At 33.6% G+C, this 7,997-nt stretch overlaps 1 pseudogene across 1 annotated transcript; it reads right to left on the reverse strand.

The window, feature by feature from the left end:
- Positions 1 to 2,830: 2,830 nt before the first annotated feature.
- LOC147381175 (uncharacterized) lies at positions 2,831 to 7,997 on the reverse strand (annotated as a pseudogene). The gene is made up of 3 exons (XR_015174730.1): positions 7,827 to 7,997; positions 5,545 to 5,767; positions 2,831 to 3,268 (listed from the first exon to the last, which is right to left on the reverse strand). The product of XR_015174730.1 is annotated as an uncharacterized LOC147381175 (transcript).

Raw genomic sequence — 7,997 nt, forward strand, 5'->3', positions numbered from 1 at the left:
ATAGAATTAGAAAGACAATAAGAATGGACCTAAAGCAGATGGTTTCATAGGATCTGCATACTCCTAGTTAGAATGAAATTATTAAACCACTTTAAAAGGAGATTAACATAAGAAAAAATTATGATTCATCACGAAATCAAATAGATAAAGATGGAAACATCCTAATTCAATGAGAATTGGGAAACATGCATAAGATTTTCAAAGAAGGAAGTTATCAATATGAGAAAAACTTTGTACAGCTATAAATACTATTATCAACACATAGGTAAAGGATTTTTCTGGTGAGTTAATTCAGCCCTTTTTATTTTTTTAGCTAATTTGATCATCAAAGGGTCATGATCAAAGAAATCTTACAAGATTAAAGACTTTTTGCATGGAATAGGAAAGAAGATCTTCCTCAAGATACAAGTCTAGAGGTGAGATAACTTTTTTGCTAACATCTTTTAGCACCTGCAGTAGGACTTATGAAAAAAAGAGCTAGAAAATTGTGAATGTCTAGAGAGATCACAGCACCGTGTTTGAGAAATGCCACTACTTCAAATAGGAGAAAGAATTCCCAACAAGTGGGATACTTACCTCTTAAAGATACAAACAACCACTCTAAAGTTTTCTTCTCCACTCCTGTCCTCCACACCTTCTCTTCTACTGGGCTTGGCAAGCAATTTTCTGTGTCTCTAACAAATCCTTCCAAATGTTCAACCATTTAATTCTCAATAAGAAAAGCCTCAAAGAAATGGCAAAGTTACATTCACTAGGTGGAGGTTTCATCATTCCTAGACTCACATACTCCCACCAAAATTTTAGGGCTTGCCTGTTTATGACTTCTTTACTTTGGGCTGAAAAAGTCAGAGAAGTATGTTTGTTAGTAACGGCTTTTGCTTCTGCTAGAAGTCCAAAACTACGTTTTTGTGAAATCTTGCTGGGACTGCTTTTGAACGTGAGCCAATATAAGAAGCTAACACCGAAAAACGTATGGGGATAAAATGATGATTTCACCCCTCATTATTCTTAACACACTGATTAAACAACATAATGAATTCAACCTCTTTACTATTTCTTGGTCCACTTCTGTTACAAACAAGATTCTCATGGATGCAACTTCCCAAACTCTGGACTTTTTGTTTCTCCTAGACACAGAATTCTGAAGCAGAACTTGGAATCTGTAACAAACAGATCCGTAGAGATCTAAGAACTGACTATTAGAGGAGTGTTCGAGTGAGAAAGGAATTGTTCCCTGTAAGAAAGAGAATCACAAAATTCCAAAATAGGAGCTGGTGATAACAACAATGATAATTATCACTAACCATCATTATCGTCATGACCAGCATCATCCAAGAGATTGAAAGATGACTTATTTCGGAAGAAATGTCAAAGACTTCTAAATCATTTAGGTAAAATAAGAGAAGACTAAAGTCTAAGGGCATTGCATTAGTTCTAAAGCTTTGGTGGTAGCTCAAATATTTAACCAAAATACGCACTGTTTGTGACAATTTCTGTAAACTTTTGGCTGTTGTTTTGAAAGGGTGGATTTGGTATTTTATTAAAAGACATTCCAAAAGATCGTCTTACTGGAGAACTCGGACTCATTGGTACAATTATTACAATGTTTTAGGTTTCTTCTCAAAAGCTCATCATCTTCAACTAAACTATAAAAAAAAATCTTATCTTGTTCTTGAGATTTGAAGGTTGAAGAGGATAGAATCTTGAGGTTAAATGGAAAAAGTTTTACGCTAGTTGTTTAATAAGGCTGGCATTTAGGAAAAAATAAAGGTATACATGGATAAGGGAAAAAAAAAAAATTTATAAGATTTTTTTAAGAAGAAGAAGAATAGTTGTTGAAGACAATCAGAAGATGATAAGGTGGGTGGCTTGTTAAGATGGTGAAAGTTGGTGAGTGTTGATATTATGACTTGGGTTCAAAATCTGCCTTCACCAACAACTTGCGAACCACTAACCCGCTTTGCTTAAGTAAAAAAGGAAAGGGTTGAAACCGATGGAATTTTAGGGAGAAGAAATTCAAGATTACAAAGAAGGCTGATAAACCATGAAAATAGAAAAGGATTGATGAGCTCAAAGAGATTCATAAAAGCAAAATATAAATACTCATACAGCTTCCACCCTCTTCAAACTTCTTGCTCTATAGAGAAATCAAATTTATTTCAACTTTGAGGGTTCTGAACGTATTAGATTCTTCTGCAACAGTTGAATGAGGTTATATGTAAATGAAGTTGAAAATTAAGAAGGTTGTGATTTGAGCTGAATTTTAGTTCTTCCTGAAGATTCAAACCATTATAGAAAAACCTAATTTCTAAGTTCCACTTCTTTCCCCATTCTTCTCTCATCTATTTTAGTTTTGAATTCTTCACAGAAGAGCAAATATGATCCCTCCAGGAACCAACTATTTGATTTTCGACGAAAGCCAAGCCTCTCATTTTTTAACAGCAAATAATTTTCTCAGGGTATGTCTATGCAGCACTTTCAGAAACCATTGATGAGTTACCGACAACAAACACGTATGGACCATAAAACTGCAAGTAAATGGACATCCACTTGGAACGCTTCTTCAAATGTTGGCCCATACTACTTAATACAAAAACGACACGATTCAGGTCAAAATCCCGGGGATCAGAATTAACGTTGTTACCAGACACTCATTAGCATGAAAGTAGTAGACCTAGTTCAGATTGAAGTTTCAGAGCTCAACATTAACTTTTTTACCAAAGACACCATTAGTATTCAAAAGAGGAGTAAACTTCGTTGTTATTTGTATCAATTAGTTCCAATCATGTCTCAAGGAATAAAGAAGGTTAAACAAATGAACCAGAAAGTGTAACTGGAACCATAAATAAAAAATTTCACAAATAGCAAGTGTTAGAAATGGAAGAAGATATGCAATTTCATATTACTTATAAGCCACTACATAAAAGAACTTGACTTACCAAATTTGTGAATTATTGAGGGTTAACTTGAACAAAAAAATTCATGTAGAATCATGTCAGTGACTCAAATCACCACATTGCCAACAAGTTTATAAACACAAATCCACATGAAGCAGTTTTCCTCGGAAGTAGTTGCTGTTATTTATACATGGTAACCTGTGAATGTGAATCCTCGGCCCACGATCTCACCAGCGCAGAACCAGCAGTAACACTCTAACCCAAAAAGGGCAGCAATTCCAACATCCTCAACCTTAAGCTCCTGCTTGTTCTTCCACAGCTGCTTAACATAATCAAGTTCCTTCCAGAATGACTCGTAACGACCAGGAAGGCTACCAAAGATTAACAATCAGTTGGATGGATAATATAAACAACTACTTGCATGCATGCATACATATGTAGGCAGTTTTCACTTGTCAAACACCCTTACGTGAACCACATATGTGATTCAAGTTTCTACAGCAAACACTTTTAACAACTAAATGGCTGGAAATACCCATCTTAAAGTTTCATTTGTAAGATGTTTAGTATTTTAAGCTGGAAGCTTTATTCTTGGATGATCATATTTCAAAAGGATAGATGAGTTTTCAAGGAATGTTTTGGGCATGGAGTGGGGAATCAGCAAGAAATACAAAATGAAATAAGACATCAGGGAATGGGTTTAACTAAAATACAGATGGTAATCAATCCCAAAATCATAGTTTCAACAGATTCATTCAGAAGGATTATGAATCATTTGAAAAATATTTCTCAAATAATTTCTAAATGATGCATCTAGGATAACCAGTAAAAAATCAAAATCATGAATTTATTTTTTATGAATTATAGAAATTATTCATTCAATTGAAAGCAAATAAATAAATAAATAAACATGAACAGGGATGGCTAGGATGAAGGTTGGGGAAACCTTACAAGAAACAAAGAAAGCCACATAAAGCAAACTAGCATACAAAAGCCCACCCAAAAAACAAAACAAGCACAGAAACTTCTCACTCCAGGTCACATCATTAAAGAATTCCACCTATAAAAAAATTCCTAAAAAATAACCCTTTAACTCAGTGTGAACCACTTAGACCATAGGAACAAGGAAGATTGGCTTCCAAAATAATAGCATTCATCTCCTTTTCTTCTCCGTCAAAGACTTAATCCTCTCTTTCCAAATACCTCAACATTTTTTTTTTCTTTTGATGTGACAGGGTGTCCCCAACCCCAACATATTGCAAAAGTCAAGAGATTCCATAGGACCCTAACTCTATCACTGAAAACATGACCGGAACAATTATGATGCATACCCAACATAGATGAAGGCTAATCCAATATATATTGAAAAGATAAAAGAAATGGGACCAAATAGCATCCCGTCAAGGCAGTTGAGCGAAAAACCAAACAAATCACTTTCCCCTAGCTTTCAGAGGAAAAGAGAATCGTGATTTGAAACTTCCACAGCAATCAATGTCTGATTTTTCTCCAACTTCAATGTATGTTTTGATATATGAAGTCAGTGGTTTTTTTTCTAATGCTATATAATGTCATTCTTTGAATCCCCCTCATTTCAGTAAACATATTTTTTGGACATGTCCGAGAAAATGTAGGGATAACTCTAGTAGGCAATTACCGACTTCGACTTCCCTATTCCCCGCTCCCACATAGGAACTTGTTGATGAGGTCCGCATGGGTAATTAGGGTAGTTTGGAGTTTTGGACAATTTTAATTTACAAGACAGAAGTAGCGTTGGACACAAGGGATGCTATATAACTCCTATTTGTGTTTTACAGAGTCTGATGAATTAAAAAAAATGCTGCAGCAAGTTGTTTTATCTCTTGAACTTACTTGTAAAGCTTTCAAAATCCCTAGGTGTGATTCCTAGGATCACAGGAATCACACTCAGGATTCTTCTTAATCTCTGTTGTCAATCTTAATATTAGAACCGAAATATACCCATCAATTAGTATGGATATTAGGCTTGTTTCTTTTTCCCAAATCCTAGATTCTTCATATTTTTTAAAAAAAAATCCTAAAACACTTGTGATTTGTGAATCCATCAACCACCCTAAAAACCATTTTTTTTCCTTTCTTCATATGTTTTACCCATGAAGCCCCTATTTCTTATTTTAGCCAGAATAGTAAACCCTTTCTTTTCAAAAATTTGTAACCCTAACCCTAAACCCTACGAGACCTTATTTTCTCTATAGGTCATACGTCACAAGTACAACGATTTGCTAGAGGAAAGTCAAAGCAGCAAAACTTGATAGTTTAGAATTGATATCTGAAGTGAAACAACATTAAATTACAGAAGCCTACCACTGTGAACCAGGTTCTTTTTTTAAGCAACGAATAACAAACCACGAACAAAAACCCAAACCAAGAAAATCATCAAACCAGGCACGCAGGGAACCGGTTTTTTTTTTCTTTGATAACCAAGCAGGTCAGTAGTTAAAGTAGATTGAGGCAAGTTTCAAACCCAGGTCGTGGTATTAACACTCACAGACATTAACCAACTTTAGCAAGTTGGCACCTTCACCAGGAGGCAGGAAACCATGACTCCACTAAGGTACAACAAGAAAAAAGAAAAAAATAAAGAAAGGTTACCAACCAGAGAGAGACTAACCTGGCCAGACGAGTATACAACAATTGTTTTGATAATAAGTTGCATTTCTCCACAGAAGGGGGCTCTTGGATGTATTGTTTGTTCTGCTCCCAATAACTGCTTGTAGTAAGCACATCCATGCTTAGCCACAAACTGTGAGGCTTGTGTTGCCTTGGATTGCAATTGATGCAACTTCGATGCCATGAACTCCCCAAACTGTAACTGACCACACAAACCAAACAATCTAATCATTAAAATATCAGTTGAACAACATCTTGGCTCCAAACGAAAAGAAAAAAAAAAACATTTATGAGATCACATTTTTATGGGTTTTTTGGATGGAATTTTTATTTTTTATTTTTTATTTTTTATTTTTTACAAATTTGAACCTACTCTCTGACTTCACCATCACATTTTATGAGTCTTGTTAAGTAGATGGTGTATACTTTTCCAATTAATTATAAGTTAAAATATCACAATACCCACCTACAGGCAGTTCTTGGAATGGTTCACACTTCACAGTAGTGTTTTTAGAAGCGTGCCTCAAGATAAGGCCTATTGAAAACACCCTGAGGCATAAGGTTGAAACGTTAAAGTAGTTAAGGCTTGTGCTTCAAACCATGAGGTGCATAAAAGGCATACCCCTCAATGTGAGGCATACACTTTTTGGCCGAGGCATACGCCTCACATTATTTGTTTTTTAAATAGAATTTCTCCCTCATTCTTGTTATTCTTTTCTTGCTAATTCACTTCTTCATTTCTTTTCCGTTATCCTCAAGAAGATTATATATATATACATACATTACTTCTATTCTTTATTATTGCTAGTACATAATATAAATAGAACACTTAAAAATGAATTTGAATACAAAATAGTAATGTATACAAAGAAAATCATTGAGTTAAGCTGATTTGTAAATAATTTTTTGCAGTATTTCATATTATACAGATGAAGTCATTGAAAAAACAATAGCTAATTGTAGTTTTGTGATAAATATAAAATAGTTATTTATCCTAGAAACTTTCAACTATTCAAAATATAAAGTGATAATATTTTATATTATTATTTAATGTAATTGATTAAAACATGAAATTCGATTGTGTGGATTTGAATTTTTAAATAGAAATAGCTATCTTAATTTTTAGTTTATTAATATTATATTATTTGTAAAAAATATCATGCATGTGAGGCAAGCGCTTCACGCTTTGAGGCTTACGCTTCGAGGCACTGCCTAGTCAGCGCCTTGCCTCATGCCTTAACATCTAAAACATAATCACACACATTTTTTACTAACTTTTCCTTCTAGACTTCAAAATTTCAAATCTAGACCGTACAATTTGGATTGTTTGAAAAATGATATACAAGGAATCTTTAGAGTAACAAAGAGAATTTTTTCTATAAAGATGATGAATAAAAAATTAGAATATCGAGGATGGTGACCTCCTGAAAAGTACTCATGTCTATTTTTATTTTTTCAAGCTACTCTGACCTCCAGTAAAACTTAACAGAGTCAACCAGGATTTTGTATATATTTTTATTAAAATAATTCATTTTTTAAAATGTAAATACATGTTACCTAAAAATAGATTTCATTCATGATTAAACATCTTCTAATCAACCTTATTTTATAATAAAAAATTACAATTATTTTTATATAAATATATATAGGAATAAATAATTATAAAACCAAGTTAAATGATTTATCTCGTCCAAAACGAGTTGACTAGCCCAAGAGAACTCAGTCTCGTCCATGAAATGCGAGATTTAAACCATGTCTCGTGCAAAGATGATATGTCCTCAGCTAATAAATATTACATCTGTGCAACAAATAACATGATTTCTAGCCATCGATACATGAACCAATTGTTAGATCAAGGTTCTTAGATTCCAAGCTATGGCTTGGAATGGAAATATAACATCATAAACACAACAAATCAAGCCTTAACAGGAAAATATACTGGAATCCAACACCTAGAACATAAACCAAAACTCACATAAAACCAAAATGATGCAAAAAACTCAAAATCTAAACACCAAAAAAGACATAATATGGTAGAAATCATGAAAGCAGAGAAAGAAAATTTAAAGAAAAGATTTATTCACTCAATCTATCTTCGGTCAGAATCTTGTACTAAAAACCCTAAGTACAATGTACCAAAAAAAACAAAAATAAAATAAAATAAAATTTAGAGAACAGTAATCGACCAGCTCAAAAACCTAGATTGATAAGAAAATTATCCAAAAATCCCATAGATCAGATTAGAAAAAACTTTAATCGAAGAACCAGTTTGAGATTGAATACCTTGGATGTTTTTCTTTCTGGAGAAAATGAGAGAGTATGCTTTTGGAGAAATGCAAAACCAGACCCCTGGTTTTATCCTCCTTATTTAGTTTACTGAAAGGGTAATTTCGTCAATCTAAATGACTTTTAGGGCTTGGTTTACGTTTACTTGAGGGTCCAAAACAAATGAGG

The sequence above is a fragment of the Akebia trifoliata genome, unplaced genomic scaffold, assembly GCF_017979445.1.
Source record: "Akebia trifoliata isolate Shusen 1 unplaced genomic scaffold, ASM1797944v1 Contig00676, whole genome shotgun sequence".
In the NCBI taxonomy this organism is placed as follows: Eukaryota; Viridiplantae; Streptophyta; class Magnoliopsida; order Ranunculales; family Lardizabalaceae; genus Akebia; species Akebia trifoliata.